The following is a 20,818-nucleotide window of genomic DNA, read 5'->3' as shown; positions in this document are numbered from 1 at the left end:
CGATAACATGATGCAAGTGGGAAATTATCGACACGCCAATAGTTACAAGTACATGATCTATTCATTAAATCAACTCCAATGAATGACGCCGCTATGAACTAGATAATCGATTTTCATTTGATCTAATCACCCTCAAAGTCCTTATAGCTTCAACCTTACTAACCAAGAGACTATCTCCATTTTGGACATAAAACGGAATTCCATTTCATAGACTCCTCCAATCTGCTCCAAGTCATTTCTATCATCTTTCCATGATTCCAAAAGCATAGGAATAATAGGCAGGAAGCGCTTTAGTGATCCATATCATTCATTGAAGCATTCGGACGCTTTAGTGTCGAAAGCACATGTATCTTACCATATCTAGCACTCGCGGAAAGTATGCATTTGCCCAATTTTTCAATCTAATATCCTCCAAAACCTTTACACAGAAAACCGCCATGTTTCTTCAACTTTTCAAAGACAAGGCAAAATTCATGATGAGAAGTTATATATAATAATCAAAATAGCTTCACAACATATTTTCTCAATTTGTTATCTTTCTCAGATAATAACATAACCAACATTGTTCTTCAAGTGCCAAAACAATATGAGTTAAATGACCTTTGAAAACACAATTAGAATATTACACAATGTATTCAACGATAACTTTACAAAGTATGTAGTAAATAATATCAATAATTCAAAGTAAAAAAAATCGACATTAAATTAAACAATCAATATATATATAGCAACCGCTTGAAATCACAAGAGTATGCAATAAAACTAATCTACATAAAGGGGAAATGCTTCATTTGTAATGAAATCCAAAAAGTCAATCAATACCAAATTTCAAAGGTTATTTTGAAACCCAAAATCATAAATAATAAAAACACTCATTTTTCTAGAAACGACAGAAAAAAAGTGGGGAGAAAAGAAGATGGAGAGGCAAAGTGATTACTTTGATTGTGGGAGATGAAAGGTTGCGATAACTAGTATATGTTGGAGTGGTGATGAAGATATATTTTTGGAGAAGAGAGGTGTTTGTGAGGAAAAACTTGAAAAGGGTAAAATAGGCATTTTGAATAAATGAAATACAAAAAGAAAAGACTTAAACCTCAAATTTAAGTTAGAACTTTTATTTCACATTTCAAAAAAAATCGGTGGGCTTTAGGTGTAATTAATAAAGTCAATGGGTTTTAAGCTAATAAAGACCTAAATTAGGGTTTTAAACCTAGTTTTATGTTTTTTATTATACAGTGCGATGACAGATTGCAGTTACATCTCCTAAAAAGTAAAACATTTATAAAATTTGGTGGTGTAGAGAACTATAAGGAAAGTTCCTTCATATCTAAATTGATAGACTTGCAGGCATTAGAACGAACAACTTCTGGATTACCCCACCAAGTTGAATCACTTGCTTGTTGTGATGCAAGTTTAACCATAGCACCTACGACAAAATTACACTCCCTATACATTCATTTCAAGATACAACTCTTTGATATCACCAATTAATAAACAAAGTCTAATTGACAATTAATAAATAACATAGAGTATGGTAATAGTTAACAAAAAGAATGTTACCGTACCATTGTATAAAATGTATAATTTTATGAATAACTGTGTACCAGCTCAACTACAGATTTCTAAAAGCATCTTTAGGTGGGCAACAAATCGGTTGCATTCATTGAAATCCTACAAAAAGCAATGGATCAATTCTGCCATCTCTAGTGTTAGTAGAATTGATAATGGCGTGACAGTGAGTGTTGCTTGAGGCTTGCGCAACACAAGGGTTGTCTTTTGAGCTTTGTAAGAACTGATGTGTTGCAGTTTGGGTTGGATTTTGAATTTTTCGTCACTGAATCGAAAAAATAATAGTGTAGTGAAATTCAAGCAAAACTTGATAGGCATTGGAGTGCATCCAAAACCAAACGGAATCACAAGAAGATATATTACCAGCTGGAAACTACCCGATCCGAACCAAAAACTATAAATTCAATCGAATTTTAAATTATATAAATTAATTTTAACCACACAATTTCTAATACTTCTAATACGTGTACAAAATTAATTATAATACTAAAATATCAGACTAATTTGGAACCAAATTACTGTCTAATCAAAGCTTAAACCCATTACCAACGGAAACAGAATTACCAAACGCAAAACCACTTTTTATCGGTTTCGGCTATTGGGTTATCCCAACCATTGAACAGCCTTATACCCACCTAGAGATATGCTTTTAACCTCAGCCAAATTAATCGTTCATTAAATTCTTTTCTCAAGTATTTTGGCAGGTGATTTTTTCAATTATATCTTCAACCGCTTGGTTTGGACTGCTCTTATATATATGAACGTATGCTGAGTCGTAGAGATTATCCACCGAAAAAACCGAAACCCGAACCGAAATCAATGCCGTTCGTTTAATCGAGTGAGCAAGCGAACGATCTAGGCAGAAGGAGGGTATGCGGACAAAACCAAGTTGATTGGTTTCTGTCTGTGTGTCGGTCTTCAATCTCTCTCTCGCTCCTTTTCTCTCCCTCGGCGGTTCTCTCTCGATCTCCTTCTCCCTCTTCAATCCCCACCTCTCTCTCCCCCACTCACAAACTTCTCTCTCTCTCTCTCCCCCACTCCATTCACGCCCCCACTGCTTGCTGTTATCTAAGTATTAATTGACTGTTGGACACTTTATATTAAATCGCGTCGGATGCTAGCGGATTCCCTGTTGCCCTTATGTTTTTTATTCAGTGCCTAGTGGGTTCCCTGTTGCCCTCGTGTTTTTTTTATAGCTCCCCATCCAAGATTCAATTTTCAACCTGCAACTTGGCATGTGTGGCGCGTGGGTAGCTATTCTCATGGTCACGACTTATCACATAAGTTCGAATACATACATAAAGTAGTTGACACTTGACAGGTTATGTAAACAAAAGCCTTAATATTGAACAAAATCAGTCTTCAAATTCTCTGTAATGGATGTGGAAGAAACTAAGCAACCAAAGAAGGCAGCTACAAGGAGCTGTTAAAGAAGTTGGAACTTGGGCTTCTTCCCTATGACGACATTAAACAGCTTATAAGGATTGAATTGGCAAAACGTCTTCAATGTGGTTATAAATCTACTTGTGAAGAACAAGTAGCTGAAGTCCTCAAGTTGGTTCACTGTAAGTGTCCATCACATCCGTCATAAAAATTAACAGTAGCTATAAAGATGATTAACCATGACGCAGGCCTAGTACTTTTTTAAGTCACTCTTCATTTTATGTCTCAACTGCAGCATTGCAGCATATGAAAATAGCAAATGAGGTTGAAACTTTGGATTCTCAACTATATGAGCCGCCTATGTCTTTCCTCAAGATCATATTCGGAAGCACCATTAAAGGAAGGTGTGTTCATTTCTCTATTATTGAGAATGTGGATTCTGATACTTTGAGATTCTATCTACTATGACTATTTAGTTCTGTTTATGAACTTAATCAGTACTGAATTATATACAATTTTTTCGTCTAGTTGTTGCTACTTCCAGTATGATTCAATGACATTAGATGATGCTGAAATTGCAATGTTGGACTTGTATTGTGAGAGAGCTCAAATTAAAGATGGTAATAGTGTTATGGATCTTGGGTGTGGACAAGGAGCTCTTACTCTATTTGTTGCTCAGAAATACAAACAATGTCGGGTTAAAGCAATTACTAATTCCATCTCAAGAGAAAGAGTACATTGACGAGCAATGCAGGTAAGCCTAATACACATAACTTTTCAACATATTAAGATTGTTGTAGCTCATCAAGATATTTGAACACCGAGTATGTTTGTTAGGACTCGTAACTTGGTGAATGTGGAGGTCATCTTGGCAGACATAACAACATACTCTAAATGGATGATACTTCCGATCGAATACTAGCTATCGGATTATTTGAGGTGTTTATAACCAGAATGTCTTAAGAGTTGAGTACTTGAAATTGAGTGATTCCTGGTTATGAAGTAAGCTTATATGATCTTTCTCTTTTTTGCTTATTTATTAGCACATGAAGAACTACAAACTCTTACTTAAAAAGATCTCAAAATGGATGGCAGAAGACGGGCTTCTATTTGTTGATCATGTATGCCACAAGACTCTAGCTTACCAGTATAAGGTACATCATCAAGACATATGAATCTCAATATGCTCATATGATAATTGTGCCTATATCAAGACTTGTTTTTGATGTCCCCTGTCTTAAGCCATTCGTAGAATTGCTAATATGTAAGATTAGCCATCCTTAATGAGGACAGATTACATTTTCAACTGTGATTAAAAATTTTGTTGTCTAGTACTAAGACAAGGTACCTTATGAGTTATGACTATGATATGACTTATTACATTATGTGTTTGTAGGCTCTAGATGAAGATGATTGGTTCACAGAATATATATTTCCTGCTGAGACAATAATTTTTTCCATCTGCCTCATTCCTTCTGTAATTTTCAGGGTGAACTTATCTTTGTTGCTTAAAAATCCATTTTCATAAATGGAAAGGTTTATTGACACAAGTAGGAATATTTTGGATTGATTTTCACTAATTTTTCTCACAGAATGATGTTTCAGTTGTAAATCATTGATTCTTAATGGAAATCATTTTTCAAACCCAGTAAGTGCCAATGCCTTGAATTATATATTAATTTGTTGCAATGTAATATATATAACATTTATGTTCATCTTATTTGATATATCTCGTGTTTTGTAACAGTGGAGAGTGGTTGAAGAGATTAGATGCAAATGTTGGTGCTATAAAGCAAATGTTTAAGTCCTTAACAGGCAATGACGAGGAGGCTTTGAAGATGATTAACTCTGGAGAATATTTTGTTTATTTGGAATAGAACTTTTTGGATACAACAATGGTGAAGAATGGATGACATCTCATGTACTCTTCAAGAAGAAGTGAACAATATAAATTGGTACCTTCAGGAAATGGCATGCATATGCAACTTTGTAATAAATTTTCGTGATGCACATTTTAATTTGTAATAACAATGGTGAAGAATGGATTGCAATTTGCAAGTCATGTTCTGTGTTCTATTGACTGCACACTGCACTAGGGGTGGGCAATGGTCGGGTCGGCTAGCCCGCCCTAAACATTTAAAAGCCCTTCAAATATTAGGGGCCGGCCCGCCCCTAAAGTCATCATCATAGGGGTCGGGCGGGATCCGGTCACAAGTCTAAACCTCAAGCCTTTACCCTACCCTAAGCCCTCTTTAAGGGCTTTAGGTCCCGCCTATATATTTTCTTTTTTTACTACATCAGCTTTAAAACTCATTTATATTACAAAAATGTATAATAATCTACAAACGCAAAGTCCAACCAATCTAAGAATAATTCTCAGATAAGTTCAAAATTTAAAATGACATCCACAATCTAATGAATCAAGACATCGAGAGTTCGAATTTGTTTTTCCTCAGACTCAAACCTCACTAAAATTACATTTTAAATTGAAATACATGTAGACAAATAATTATATTATCATTTTAAAAGAATAAGTAATAGATATAAAGAAGAAAACATAATAGTTTTGGTAGCCAAGGGTCAGGAAGTTGTTAAACTATTTGTAATATCATAAATTATTTCTATAATAGATTTAAACAAATATAATATTACCTTTCTTCTAATTTAAAAGTGATTAAAGCTTTGTATACTGAAATGAAAAATATTGGCTTTTTGACAAGTGATGGAGAAAGGTTTGAGATTACAAATGTCATTTTTCCGACAAAGGTTGTTTTTGTTTCTATGTTACAAATGTCCGCTTCTCAGATTTTGCTTTAATGGTGTGGAAGAAATCTTTAGTTTTAGACTTGACTTGGATGTGAATTAAAATATAATTTATAAAGAAATAAGTGAGAAAAAGAAATCGGTAATAATAAGTTATGGACTTTGACTTGATGATCAAAGGAATAAAGTCTTATTTTTATTAGGCTAGTGCTCATTGTTCTTCACAACATTAAGGTGACAAGTTTTATTATATAAGACAAGTTATTGGAAGCACTTCGGGTGTAAGTGATAAACTACAGCGACAAATGTTATTTTAATCAAAATATTTAACAAAGAGTTGACAATTACCAGATGTGTATTTTTATAAATGAAGTGCTAAACAGTACTAAGCTAGGGGCTTGGTTAGGTCGGGCCTATGTTTTAGAATCTTAGTTTCTAGCCCCGCCTCTAAAAGACATTAGGGGGCCGGGCCGGCCCTAAACTCTGCGGAGGGCTTTAGTTGTGATGAGGGCTTTATAGGGCTTAGGGTCGGTCGTCGTGGCGGGTTAGGGTCAAATTCCCACCCCTACACCGCACTCTCAACATTGATACCCGTAAATGGGTAACACTAAAAGTTGGGGCCCAACCCGAGTCCACTAAAACTTACTATCCGTTTGTGAAAGAACGTCACCTTTGTCTTTCTTCTTTTCTTTCTCTCTGTTTTTGTGCTTCTTTGAGTGTTAATAAAAAAATGAGTGACAGACAGTGGCGGAGCTAGGATTATTGGTGAGGGTTAGCACTTCAACACAACTAACAAAAAAATACACACTAACACACTCAATTTGTCCTTCTTTTTAAATCTTTGAAATTACAATTAACATTTCATTTAGCTTTAGAAAATTAAAAACTTAAAAATAGAAAATATTTCGTATATATGTTTTAGCTAGGAAACCACTTCAAAACTGTACAATTTACAAAAGCAAAGAATTTTTAGGTCTGTCATAAGAAAAATAGCCGGGGCAATGGAAAAAAATAAATTGTCACCACTCAATACGGCAAAAATATTGTAAAATGGTAGACTTTAGTGTATTTCTTTTTGTCTTCACTTACGCCATTTGCTTTAATTGTTTTCGCTCCATTCCAAAATTTCAATCAATGTCTTAAAGTAGATTCAAAACTAATTTCATTACACTAAACAATCAAAATTAGTGTAGAAACACATTCAACACAATAAATTATCATGGATTCGATTAACGGATATAATTCATTACAACCAATATAAATATGTAAAAAATATCAAGGAATAAAATGTTTAGATAACGTACCAATGAAAATATATTATGAAATATTGGGACGTGAGTGTTGTTTTTTTTTCCTTTTTATTTTTCCTACCAAAGAATTACAATAAATGTTTATAAAACTCATACCAAAAGTATTGTTCTATGAATGAAAAATAGATATAAAGAACAATCCGTGAGAAGATGTGAGACTGACGAGGTTTTCTTTTTTGTTTTTGGTATGTTACGTACGATGTATGTGTATGTGTATGTGCAGGTTAGGTAACAAATCAATATTCATATAAATTGTTTTATAATTATTCTTATATATATATATATATATATTAGCTTTTTTTTTTCAAAATTTGAGGGTGAGCCAGGGTGTACCCTGGGACCCCTAGCTCCGCCACTGGTGACAGAGAAATGGATTCATCAACAGAACAAAGTAACAGAAACACAAGTACAGTGAACATATACCCATTAAGTAACTACTACTTTGGTTCCAAGCAATCACTTAATATCAAAGATGAAACTCAAGCTGAACATGCACAGAGAATGAAAGCTAAGTAAGTTCTTCTTTCCTTGTATTTTAATGAATGTCCATATGTTTTTAATTGGTTTTAGTTGATGGGCTTGTGATAGTTATGCTACTCATGGGTTGAGGACTTGTGTGGAAGCAGCTCTTGTGGTATGTTTCTTTCTTTCTTCCTTTTTCTTAACTCGCTGATAAAGTGTTAAGTGACAATTTTTGAAGTTAAACCCAAGCTCTAATAGAGACAATTAAGTGTAAGTTCTAGTTTCCAAGTGTCTTTAATTGCTATGGTTCTGTGAAATACTCGTGAGAATGGGTTTGTGTCTTCCTCAACGGAGGTTAGACTAAGAAACATGTTTTATTTATATAAAACTGGTTTTACAAAAAAAGATATACATGAATAACAACTTCTACTCCATAACTAACTCTAATGATAAGTCTAAAGACTAAGTCATGTGGTATCCCACATGCTATTACTCCCTCTCAAGTTGGAGCATGAATATCTAGAATGCCCAACTTGCGAACCAGGCGATGAAAGGAAATCGAACCAAGTGGCTTGGTGAAGATGTCAGCAAGTTGATTCAACGAAGAGATGTAATGAGGCTTAAATGAGCTTGGACTGATTTTTTTCACTAACAAAGTAGCAGTCCAACTCTATTTGCTTAGTGCGTTCGTGAAAAATAGGATTTTCGGCAATGTGAAGAGCAGCTTTATTATCACAATAAATTGATATGGGAGCTGAGTGTGGAATGCCGAGATCTTGAAGAAGATATTTCAACCATTGCAATTCACAAACCAAGCTTGCTAATGCACGATATTCAGCTTCAGCTGTTGATCTAGAGATTGTAAGTTGCTTTTTGGTTTTCCAAGAAAGAGGACTAGAACCAAGAAACGCATAATATCCAACAGTAGAACGGTCATGGGACATCCAAACCTACCGAATCACAAAACCAAGAAGATGAAGATTACTAGATGAGGGTAACAATATGCCTTGACCAATTGAACCTTTGAGATAGTGTAGTACCAATAGCTTACATCCATATGAGAAGAGCGAGGAGATGACATAAATTGATCGAGAGTATTCACCACATATACAATATCCGCCTCAGAACCATAAGGTATATAAGGGGCTCAATGAGACGGGCGGTATGTGGTTGGATCAGGAAGTATTGTCCCATCTGTATAACTGAGACGAAGCTTTTGTTCCATGGAAAAGGCAGAACCCCGAGCTCTTGTGACTCCAAAAAATTTCAAAATATTAATGACATATTTCCTTTGACATAAAAATATATATACCCTGTTGGGAACATGAGACCTCAATGCCGAGAAAGTATTGAAGTCGACCAAGATCTTTAATCGAAAACTCGTGCTCTAGGAATTGCTTGAGTTTGTGAATGTCAACAACATCATTACCTGTAATTATTATATTGTCGACATAGACGAGAACAAAAACAGAAAACGTAGAAGACTTCTTAAAAAATAGAGAATAATCTGCGTGAGATTGTGTAAAGCCTTGTTGAAAAATTGCATAGGAAAAACGAGCAAACCAATGGCGAGAAGCTTGCTTTAAGCCATAGATCGACTTATTTAACTTGCATACTAATTGGTTTCTCTATCTAGAAAACCCAAGGTAATTGCATATAGACTTCTTCGTTGAGATTCCCTTGCAAGAAGGCATTATTAACATCTAACTCGATGGAGAGGCCAGCCCTTGATAGAGGCAATAGAAAACAAAGCTCAGACATTTACAAACTTAGCAACAGTGCAAAAAGTATCATGAAAATCCACTCCTTCAACCTATGTATACCCTTTTGTGCAACTAAACGCGCTTTAAAGCTCAATAGACCCATCGATCGAAACATGATTTTAAACACCCATCTACATCCGATAGGAACTTTATGAGATGGCAAAGGTACAAGGGACCAAGTGTGATTCGTTCAAGGGTTGCATCTCTTTGGCCATTGCATCACGCCATTAAGGCGATCTCATGGCCTCTGAAAAAGATTTAGGTTCCACTACTGATGTTATACTAGAAAGAAAAGCTCAATGTGTAGGTGAACATTTCGAATAAGAAATATAGTTAGCTAAGGGATATGAGGTACCTGTCTTCGTCGAGTCAGTCGAACAAGGTGAAAAATCATGAGTGGCAACCGCACAATAATGATCTTTGAGACGTATGGAAGGATGACGACTTCGAATAAACCGTTAAGTAGCTTGTGGCGGAGGGGATGGAAGAGATGGTGAAGTATCAATACATGTGGTGTGGACCAGTTGAGGAGAAGTAATGAGTGGTTCACCATTCATTAGTAGACTAGGAGAATCGACGTAATAATCGTCCACGTCCCCATTGTGATCATTATAAACCCGAAAGCACATAATTTCAGAACTAGAGGAAATGGATGATTCAAGAGTATTTGACTACTTAATCGGTGCAAAACAATCATGTAAGCCCTCAGAGAAACTCCATGCCCATTCCCCTATCTTGTTGGAGAATCTCGTAAAAGCTTGACCATGTCCACAAGTACAAGGCAAGATAAATTGCTATCGAAGTTTAACTCATCCCATATCAATTTCAACTTGGTAAAATATGTAGAAACCGACAAATCCTCTTGCTTCAAAGGCAAATCGGGATTGCTTTAGATGAAACTTTTTCGGTGCATTAGACTGAGATGAATAACATTTTCGCAGATCTACCCAAATTTCATTGGCTAAATCTGAATAGAGGATGCTAGTTCGAATGTCAGAAGAAACCGAATTAAGAATCCAACTACTTACCAAATCATTGCATCGCTCCCATTTACGCAACTCTGTAGCAATAGTTGGTTTTTGAATAGTACCATCCACAAATCCAAGCTTATTTTTTGCTCGGAATGCCATGGTTATTGCACGAATTCAAGTACCATAGTTATCACCGGAGAGTGGTGGAGATACTAGAACTGTCAGTAGGATTGTCGAATGATGAACGAAGAACGATCATTGCTTTCTTTGATTGTCGGCGACACCAACTAAAAACTTCATCCCTATTTGCCATGACTAAGAACTAGAATAGAGAAGAAAAAAAAATTGATAAAAGAGATGAGATATTAAAGTTGTCTCGATACCATGTGAAATACTCGGAGAATGGGTTTGTGTCTTCCTCAACGGAGGTTAGACTAAGAGACATGTTTTATTTATATAAAACTGGTTTACAACAAAAGATTGTCAGAATGATGAACGAAGAACCCATCATTGCTTCTTTGATTGTCGGTGACACCAACTAAAACTTCATCCTTATTTGCCATGACTAAGAACTAGAGTAAAGAATAAAAATAAAATTTGATAAAAGAGATGAAATATTAAAGTTGCTCCGATACCATATGAAATACTCAAAGAATGGGTTTGTGTCTTCCTCAACATGAGGTTAGACTAAGAGACATGTTTTATTTATATAAAACTAGTTTACATCAAAAGATATACATGAATAACAACTTCTACTCCGTAACTAACTCTAATTATAAGTCTAAAGACTAAGTCATGTGGTATCCCATATGCTATTAGGTTCTATTTTTTAAGTGTTAGCAACTATATCACATTTTATAAAGCATGTATGCCACAAGACTTTTGCATACCACTATGAGGTACACCAAAACTTGTTTGACCCTTGTACCTCAAAGTTTAGAGTTTTTCTTCTTTTTTGTGTGTGTGTGGGGGAGGGAATCCATTACTATTAGCCTCGCTTGGCCTCCTAATCCTCATATGTTCTCATTTATAGCCTCTCGATGAAGATGACTGGTTTATCAATATGTTTTTCCTACTGAACTCAGAATTGTACCATCAACCTCATTTCTTTTGTACTTCCAAAGTGAGCTCCTCATATATGATGTTTAACAATTATGTTGTGAAAGACAAGGTGTGGCATTTGATGGGCCTACAGCTTGATCACAACTCCATTCCCAATTGATCATTAATTACTTCACATAAACATTTTAGAGCAAGGTTGAGAGGAAGTCTAATGGGGTGCTATATATGGGTTGCTAAAAGTCATATAGCACCCCAAAACCAAAATGTCATTCCAATGGGGCGCTAAAAGGCTCCTAAATTTGGCGATGTGAAAAATCGGGTAAAATATGTAGCCTTATCTAGCAGCTACCATAAAAGTTTTCCACCTAACAAGAGAAACTATGTCGTCCAGATCCATTTAGCACTTCAAAACACAAAAGAATGATTAGAATGAAATTCAAGTTTTGGTCTGTCTTATTTAGCCGGTAAGGTAAAAATCATGTGTGGCAAGAGTTTAGCGAGCTCCTTTTAGCAGCCTCTATTAAACTTGCTCTAAGGCAAAAATATAACGCTTTTTTCAGTGTCTCGATTCACATAAGCAAAAAGTCAAAACATACCCAAAATGAAATGCAACTAGTATATGGGCAATATGGCAAGAGTTGATGTGTTCACTCATTTATTCTTGAACACGCCTCGATGTGTGACACAAGAAAGACGATGAAAATTAAAATTTACCCCTGGCCGACCGCATTGCATTCTTAATCGCTTTGTAATTGTTTCTCGGGATGATGATGTTTCGTTGTCAACCATTGGACTCTTAGTGGGAAGCATTATTCACGTACCAAGTAAGTGGCACATTCCAATTTATCTAATATCAAAAGACAAACCATTTAGTTCTCATTTTCTTTCATCAATTTTTCTTATATAGTTATATATCCATGACTATGATAAAGTGGATATGGATTAATATGATATATTACAAAGTGAGAAATGGTCAAGAGACTAGATGCAAACATTGATGCCATAAAACCAATTTTTGAGACCTTAATCTATGCTTTGAAGAAGTAGTGAAATTGATCAACTACCGGAGAGGATTTTGTTTATCCGAATCGAGCTTTGTGGATATAACAATGATGAAGAATAGATGGAAAGTCCTACTCTCCGCAAAACAAAAATTAGGTTTCCCAAACATAAACATTTAATTTATACCTCTACTTCATTCTCACAACAACCATGAGAATACAATAACTGACATAATATATATCACCAATATTAACATTCATGTCACATTCTTTCGTAAGAAATTATATGTATCATATAATAATACACAACCAATCATATCCAATAACTCACTCATACATAAAGCTAATATTTTACTTAAACCACTGCCTACTTATAAGAACGAGAAAAATATCACAACCAAGGAGTACATTTATCCCTTGTGAGTATCAACTCACACAAACCACGTATATATTTCTCATAAAAAATCATGTACATCATAATATATAAATATTCATATGCAATAACTCTATCACACGTAAAATCAATATTTTACTTTGTTTATTAATTATCTCGATGAACTCGTTTATTAAAAGATACACTCAACATTTAGTTCCTACTCCACGATTTGCACTTCACACATTTGTCAAATCACACATATCCGTGTGCCTCACTCACACTGAGTACCACTACAAGACATATGTCCCAAGCGGGGCTATCGCCTCGAGGAAACATATTTTCATCTTGTCAACTCAGAATCTTGTGAGTCATACCATCTCTGGGCTTTCCATACACATAATCACAAAGCCTCTTTTTAAGCGTAACAAAATATCATGTCATTCATGGCACATTCAATGAATACCTTGGGTCATTCTTGCCACATTCAAAGAATACCCATCATAATACTAACAGGTCATTCATGGCACATTCAATGAATACTTTAGGTCATTCCCGCCACATTCAAGGAATACCCATCATAAAAACTAATGTGTCATTCATAGCACATTCAATGAATACCTTTAGGTCATTCCCCGCCACATTCAAGGAATACAAATCTATATTCCAAAGACATTCAAGGAATACGCCCAAACCCAAGAAGGCTTAATGCCTTAGTTCCTCTCTAAGGCAGCTTTTTCACATGACATGATTAGTCATAAACATTTTATTTCATTTCTTTTCATCAAATAGGCGTGGAGAGATCTAAAAATGTAAGCAATACATTAAATTTTCACCCTGACACTTTTACACCGGATTTCAACACTCAAGAATTTTCATTTATTATAATATTTTTATCATAACTAAACATCATCTCAAGCAATAGAATCATTATTAAATATTCCCAACATAATAACCAATCAACTCACTTCATTATCAATTATATAAATAATAGATATCAAAATTCTCAATTAACATGTTAATCAAATGCCTCATAAATACATTTTAATTAAACAACCACAATCATGTACACAATTAAGTACTAACATTGTACACATATAGTTGTCACAATAACTAATAACTAATAACTAATAACTAATAACTAATATATAATATAGTGATTGCACCTGTACATAAGGCTGCCTACGTATCCAATTCTTTAAAATTAGAATCAAGCCTTACGTAACTCGATCTTAACCGATAAATATCAACATCCTTGTATGTACCTTTAAGGAAAACAACAATTTATACTATATAGAATCACATACAATAAGTTTCAATTACTCCTACAATCATATACGTAAAGTTTCATACCCAGAGATACACTATGAATCTTTAAATCCAAAAACTCACAAATGGATATTTCTCTACTTTTGATTCTAAAAAAAAAACTTATGAACCATGACGGTTCCAAATAAAACCACAGTCTAAAAGTATGCTACAAACACTATATAAAACACCCAAGAAGATTTTAAGAGACTTTTAGTTCATTACTATATATATTTTCCAAAATAGGCTCATGCATATAAAGGATAACACGATAGGTTTTCTAGCCAACTTGTCAATGCTATAGTTTTTTCCTGATTCATCCAAATGACATGTAACTTAATTATTTAGAAACTAGGGTATGTAGACATACTTTTTCATGTAGAACTCGAAATCCCAACCTCAGCCCATCTAGAAGAAAACTTAGGTTGAAAACGGTAAAAATCCTAATTTTCATCAAATTAGATTTCTGATGGACTATCTTCTGAAGGACACAACACTTTCCACAAGTGTCCAAATGCATCGAGGCTTTTTGCGTTGAAAAGCTAACATACAGAACTTACTTTCATATGTTTTACAAAAATACTTAATCTCATTCTAAATATTCGAAAACTAGGCTCGAACACGCTCTTGCAAAACTGATTTCTGACGACTGCTTTTACCATCAAACTTCCAGACATCATATCTACCACCACGCACCTCGAATGCGACGAGGCCAATTGGGTTGGAAAGAAGACTAAGATTTTCTGAGAGTTTGAATCTGACCCTAACTAGGTAAAAAAACTCGATTCCAAATCGCACATATTCGCTCAAAAACAAACTCTAACCCAAAGCCCATCTAAATTAATAGAATCTAGTCCACTCAAACTCAAATGGACTGGGTCCACACAAAACCTCGATCAGGCCCAACTCAACAAAAGTTAGGCCCAAAAGCAAAACAAACTCAAGCCCACAAGTCTGATTTCGCCCAAGCCCAACAAAAAATATATAATCGCCACCACCTCCTTCTTCCTCACCAGCTCACTGCCTCACTCCACCACCGAATTCACCACCACAACTCTCACTCCCCACCACACCAAAACCATTCGGTTTTGACCCCCCTCAAAAACCCAACTCATTGCCACTAACCAAATTCAATTCCATCACTCCTCAAAAATTCGATCACGACCGCCATTAACAACCTTTGGAGCTTCAACCGCCCACTCGACGGTATCCACTCAACCCAATACACTCACACAATCACCAACCCAACAGTCACCATATATATCCAATTCAAACCACAACCCAAATCAACCCGACGTCCACCAACAGTTCAAACAAAACCATTAAAATCGGTTTACCCAAAATCAACAATTTTAACATTAATAATTTTATATCAACAAGATATAAATAATTAAAATTGATTCATAATCATCTTTTATCACATAGCCTTGTTTCAATAAAGACGCAGACTAAGTCAACACAAAGGAGCGCACTAAGTCGAACAAGATGTTGAATAAGCACCAAGAATAATTTAACGTAGAAAATAATGAGCGTAAATCGACAAAAAAGTTTTTAAACCGACTTAAAAATATAGGTTCAGTGAAAGATAAGAATATCTACTCACAGGTTATACGCTCTATCAGTATCTCCAGCAAAAAAACTTCATTTTCCTCTCTCAATAATTTTTTTTTTCTTATTTTTTTTTCCGTCTTTCTGTAAAACTCTTTCTCCATTACAACTCATATATTTGTTTCTCCTTTTTAAAAAACCCCGAAAATAGGAAATAGGGTTTATCCTCTTTACCCTATCTCTTTCTAATCTTTATTCATTATTATTATTATTATTATTATTATTATTATTATTATTATTATTATTATTGTACTAGTAAATATATAAAATAAAATTTACACAGTGTTATAAAAAGGGGCAAACATTTACATTTGTCAACTATGGCTATCAAATAATCTAATTCCCGTAACCTACCCTCCCCATCGGGTCAACCAATTAAGACGGTCAATGAGCTCACAAATTCTCTTGAAAAAAAAGGTATTTGTTATCGACGGAGCCCAATTTGTGTTAAGTGACTCCAAAAAACGATTATTACAAGTGTGTCATTAGTCTCAAAAAATCTAAAAAAAAAAATTTATTACAAGTATGCCATTGGTCACAAAAAATTGGATTCGAAAATCCCAAACTTAAACGACCCAGCTAGGTCGTTTGGACTAAGTCCCAAACGACTTGGCCACACCGTTTGGGAGTTAGTCCAAACGATGTGCCCACACCGGTCAAGAGCCTAAAAAACAGAACTTTATATTTTTCAAAATCCAAATCCCAAACGACATATTTGTAATAATTGTTTTTTTCTTAGATTTTTTGAAACCAATGGCACACTTGTAATAATTTTTTTTTTTTGGAGTCTGCCCAAAACAAATTGGGGTCCGGCAGTAATAGGACCCAAAAAAAATCGTGAGGAAATGAAACAAAGTTTTTGTTGGTTGGACTTGGGGTTAGACCGTTAGAGTAAGAAATCGCCTCCCATAAGACCCATAGTCCCACCAAAAACTTTTCCCACACCCAAAAACTTTTGTAAATGGAAATATGTTTGTGGACAAGCAACCGCTTGTCATCCACAAAACGAAGAGTCGGTGATTGGGTGGAGGCCGCCCCAAAACCGCTAAAACTGCCCAAAAAATACCGTTAACCAATAAGAAATCTGGCTGTTTGTGGGACGGACTTGTCCACAAATTCGACTCTTTGTAAATACACATTCCACATTTTTGTAAAACAAGTACGATCCACGGACTCACGGACATCTTCGGCGGCGCCGACGAGGGAACTCATGAGGGGTCTAATAGTAAATAATGTATGTTATTAAGAGCTCTATGATTTTCCATATAATGGAAGAGTCCAAAACAAAGTCAAATTGACAATCTATATAACAAAGAAGAATTGGTCTTTGGACATCAACACTACCTCCTAAACTTTGGATCTAGCTTATGAGGTAGCTTAATCCTAGGGCTTATGAGGTATGGGTTGTTTAATAGTATGGAACAAGAGTGTTGTATCATTCTTGAAGTCGAAAATCGGCCGGACTTTTTTAGTGGACTTCGGTTGAGCTTTTTGTCCGCTTCTAAATGGGTTTGATTGGAGTTTTTTAGTCGGTTTTGGTTAAAGTTTTTAGTACGGGGAAGAAGAGAGTCTGGTGCCGGGCGCGCGCATATCCGCGTCGTCGCATGGGCGGCGATGTGCGTTAGGGACACCGGTGCACGATCCGTAATACCTGGGGCGGGATGGATGCACGCCGGGGACGCCGAGGCACGATATCTATGTCGCATTCAGGGCGTTAAGTGCCAAGGCGCCGGGCGCGCTGCAGAAAGCGGATGCATCGAGAGGATGCAACGCCGCGTTTTGTAATCTGCAGGCGATCGATTTGTAAGACGGGCAGATATCGCTAGGCGCTAAAGGCGCTAGCCATACCATACGCAGTGCAAATACTAGTTAATAAACAACAAAAGCGGTAGACCTATCACACTTCAAGAACCGGGAGTTGATCACCTAGAACTTGAACATGCTCATGTGGTCGATTTGTTCCTTGCCCGAGAGACAATGGATGGGATATTGAAAAGTCGAACCATCCGCTCCCACCTCTCATCACCAAAACATCCAAGAGGTGGTGGTAATGCGAGGGCCAATTAGGGACCAAAAAGACAAGATAATTTGGTCCGGGGATGGTAAATGGGTTTTACCGGAAGACGCTTATAAGTACTTAACCCAAATGACTTGGGAAGGGCAAATCCTCCGCTTTAGCCAAAGAACTATCTCAAACATTTGGAAATCAAGTCTCCCACCATATACAACCTGCTCCTTTGGAAAGTTTATAAAAGAGCACTTTATGGGGACTTACTTATGGAGAGGAATTTGCACGAGATTTGCATGTCTTTTCTCATTGAATACCATGGAATCTGATATACATCTTTTTCGATGTGATTGATCGAAATGTTTGGTTTGGATCAAACCTTGGTTTTCGAATACAACTTGATAGTGGGTGTCACACCCTCGAATTTCGACGCATTCGAAAAATTATTTGTCCCCTCGACTCTTCGATCTCCGAAAAGCGACGACTTCCACTCCCAAAAAACTCAAAAACAGTTTTAAAATATCGCGGATAATTAAAACCAATAAATTTTTAACTTAAACAACAAATTCTATTCATTTCAAAAAATAATTTACAAATGAAAATGCAAATAACATTATCTCAACCGAAAATCTATATCACCTCAAAGGAAAACAAGACACATCCCGAGATGCAACGCTAACGCGAAACCACAAGCAAAGAACCAATCTTCTTCAACACTAAACCTCAAAAACTTATCAACTATGTTCATTGAATGAACACCCCCGATAAAAAACATGCAAATCGGTCAAGATTATAAACAATGCTTGGTGTGAAGCTCTAAAAATACAACATATAATATACATATATATATATTAATCCATACGGCAGCTTAGTTCCTCCACCGAGGCTTTTAACTTCCAACAACTAGTAACAAAATTTTTTAAGACAATAATTAAGGCGGTAGTTCCTCCACCGAGTAAAGCACTTCACACTACCCACACAACAAACTATACTCATAATAAATAAGGCATGTAGTTCCTCCATCGAGGCTTTTTAGTTCAACTAAACAAATAACCAACCAAACATATTATATACATTCATCTATTTAAAGATACATCATTAACCAACATATTACCATAATTATATTATTTCAGCTTTCTTTTGCGTGTCCCTAAAATCACGTCAGATCTATGTCTTACCTAGTTTCCGCTACCACAATCGCAAACCCAACCGAACATGTACATCCACATGCCTCCCTTACATAATGAACCACTCGCGCGTAAACTACCCCGAAATGGATGCCGCGACACCGTAAATCCTCACACCCAAGCAATTATGTAAGTAACGCCACTATTCTGCGTAAAAATATTATGCGATCATCGCTCTATTTTTGCTTAACCGGAATAATCAAATTGCTTACTATATCGGCCACGCCAGAGGGTCACCGGGCGCCATTCAAATTTTAACCGAACGCCGTATGGTCACCGGCGCCATTCGATTAATCCGAACGCCGTAAGGGCCACCCACATAGGTAGAACACATGAGTTGTGGTAATAGGTTCTGTGGATTTTCGCTACGTAATTTATTCAAGTGTCATACCTTAACGACTCCTAAACATTCCACTATATCACGCGGCAAAATCAATTACCTTATCGCACTAAGCCATAATATATGTAAACATCTCAATTATATCTCCTCCTACCACTTTCATACTTTCACGCTTAATATATTATTGACAACGCCACACTCCCGGTGAATAAATATTCATCAAGATCTATCTACCCTCATAAGAAGATCTCACATATATCATAATGGAAATATTTATATATCTTTTCCCAAGATATTGCATTTATATACATATCCCAACATATTATATCTTTGTCACAATGCTTCAACGTGATCGCATAATATGTATAACTCAAATGCACTATATAACATTTCAATATCGCTACGTGTCAAAAAATACACAACATCAATGCCAAATCTTTCTTAGATAATGACAACCAAATTATCTGCAGGCTTCCATACCATTTTATTGTATGGATTGTCCATACAATATACAAATGTAAAACATAAAGACAATTAAAATGAAAATCCACGGTCACAATCAAAGCCCAATATATGTATGTTTTACACACTACTCACGCCAAATCTAAATTAGATAATTACAATCCGGGTTATACTGATATCCGACAAAGATATTATTTCTATATTTATCCATAAAGTCCAATATGTGAAAAACTAAAAAAAATCAACATTCATACCAATCGGTCAAAGTCAATCTGGTCAATCCACAAAGTCAATCGGTCAACGGTCAAAGGTCAACACCTCATGGTCAAGGTCAAACTCAACATGTCATGGTCAAAGTCAAACCGTCCCGTCAAAGTCAACAGTGTCATGGTCAAAGTCAACAGTGTCCCGGTCAAAGTCAACAAGGTCATGGTCAAAGTCAATGTGTCCCTACAAAAGTCAAACCGTCTCCGGCAAAAGTCAATGTGTCCCATTAAAGTCAAACGTTTTCGCTTTCTCGACAGTGTTCATTGGCCATAAATACGGTTACTGGCTAAGGTCAAAGTCGCATTGGCCATATCATGGCAGCGTCATGGTTCAGAATCTAACTCCGCCAAGCCCAAACCTTATTACCCTAAGTCTAAACAAATGGAAGCGCCCATGTAGATCTATTTTAAGTCCAATGGACCTGGCCCATTTAATATTAAACGGGCCCAAAAATGAATGCTGGTTCGGTCCAAAAATACAAATGAAACGGGCCATAGACTAATATTAGAACTGGTCCCAAAACTTAAGTTAAACTGGTCCACAACTTAATATGAAACTGGTCCGAAACCAAGGGTTAATCCGGCCCAATAACTAACTAGTGTTTAGGCCCAAAAACTGAAACTGAACTGGGCCCCAACAACTAATTAGTTTGGCCCAAATCCGGAATAGAACTCGGCCCACAACTAACACTAAACTGAAATTTCGGTCCAACCACCACTGAAATTTCGGCCCAAACAAACAAATCAGTTTTGGCCCAAATAACTTAACTTGGTTCGGCCCAACCAAAAACATAACCTCGGGCCCAAATAAACCAACCCAGGCCCAAGCCCAAACCGACATCTACTGTTCATCATCTCCCTCAATTCTCTCCTCCACCAGCCTTCAAATCCGGCCACCACTATCTCACCTCCCCCTCACATCGGTTTGACTCCCCATCATAAACCAACCAACTTTAATTAAGGCAAACACCTCAAATGTTTA

The 20,818-nt window shown here is 36.1% G+C and overlaps 1 protein-coding gene and 1 pseudogene across 2 annotated transcripts in view; both read left to right on the top strand.

Moving 5' to 3' along the window:
• Nucleotides 1-20,818, top strand: part of LOC147507094 (uncharacterized) — a 40,314-nt gene that overhangs the window by 17,771 nt on the left and 1,725 nt on the right. The gene's annotated exons all lie outside the window — the stretch shown is intronic.
• LOC147507095 ((S)-coclaurine N-methyltransferase-like) lies at nt 630-4,756 on the top strand (annotated as a pseudogene). Its single transcript, XR_015216131.1, has 8 exons — nt 630-654; nt 2,967-3,134; nt 3,248-3,356; nt 3,481-3,706; nt 3,790-3,891; nt 3,996-4,106; nt 4,349-4,429; nt 4,700-4,756. The product of XR_015216131.1 is annotated as a (S)-coclaurine N-methyltransferase-like (transcript).

Source organism: Coptis chinensis, chromosome 3 (genome assembly GCF_015680905.1).
Source record: "Coptis chinensis isolate HL-2020 chromosome 3, ASM1568090v1, whole genome shotgun sequence".
Classification (NCBI taxonomy): Eukaryota; Viridiplantae; Streptophyta; class Magnoliopsida; order Ranunculales; family Ranunculaceae; genus Coptis; species Coptis chinensis.
Note: the sequence above shows the minus strand (reverse complement) of the source record. Positions and strands in the feature narration are given on the sequence as shown.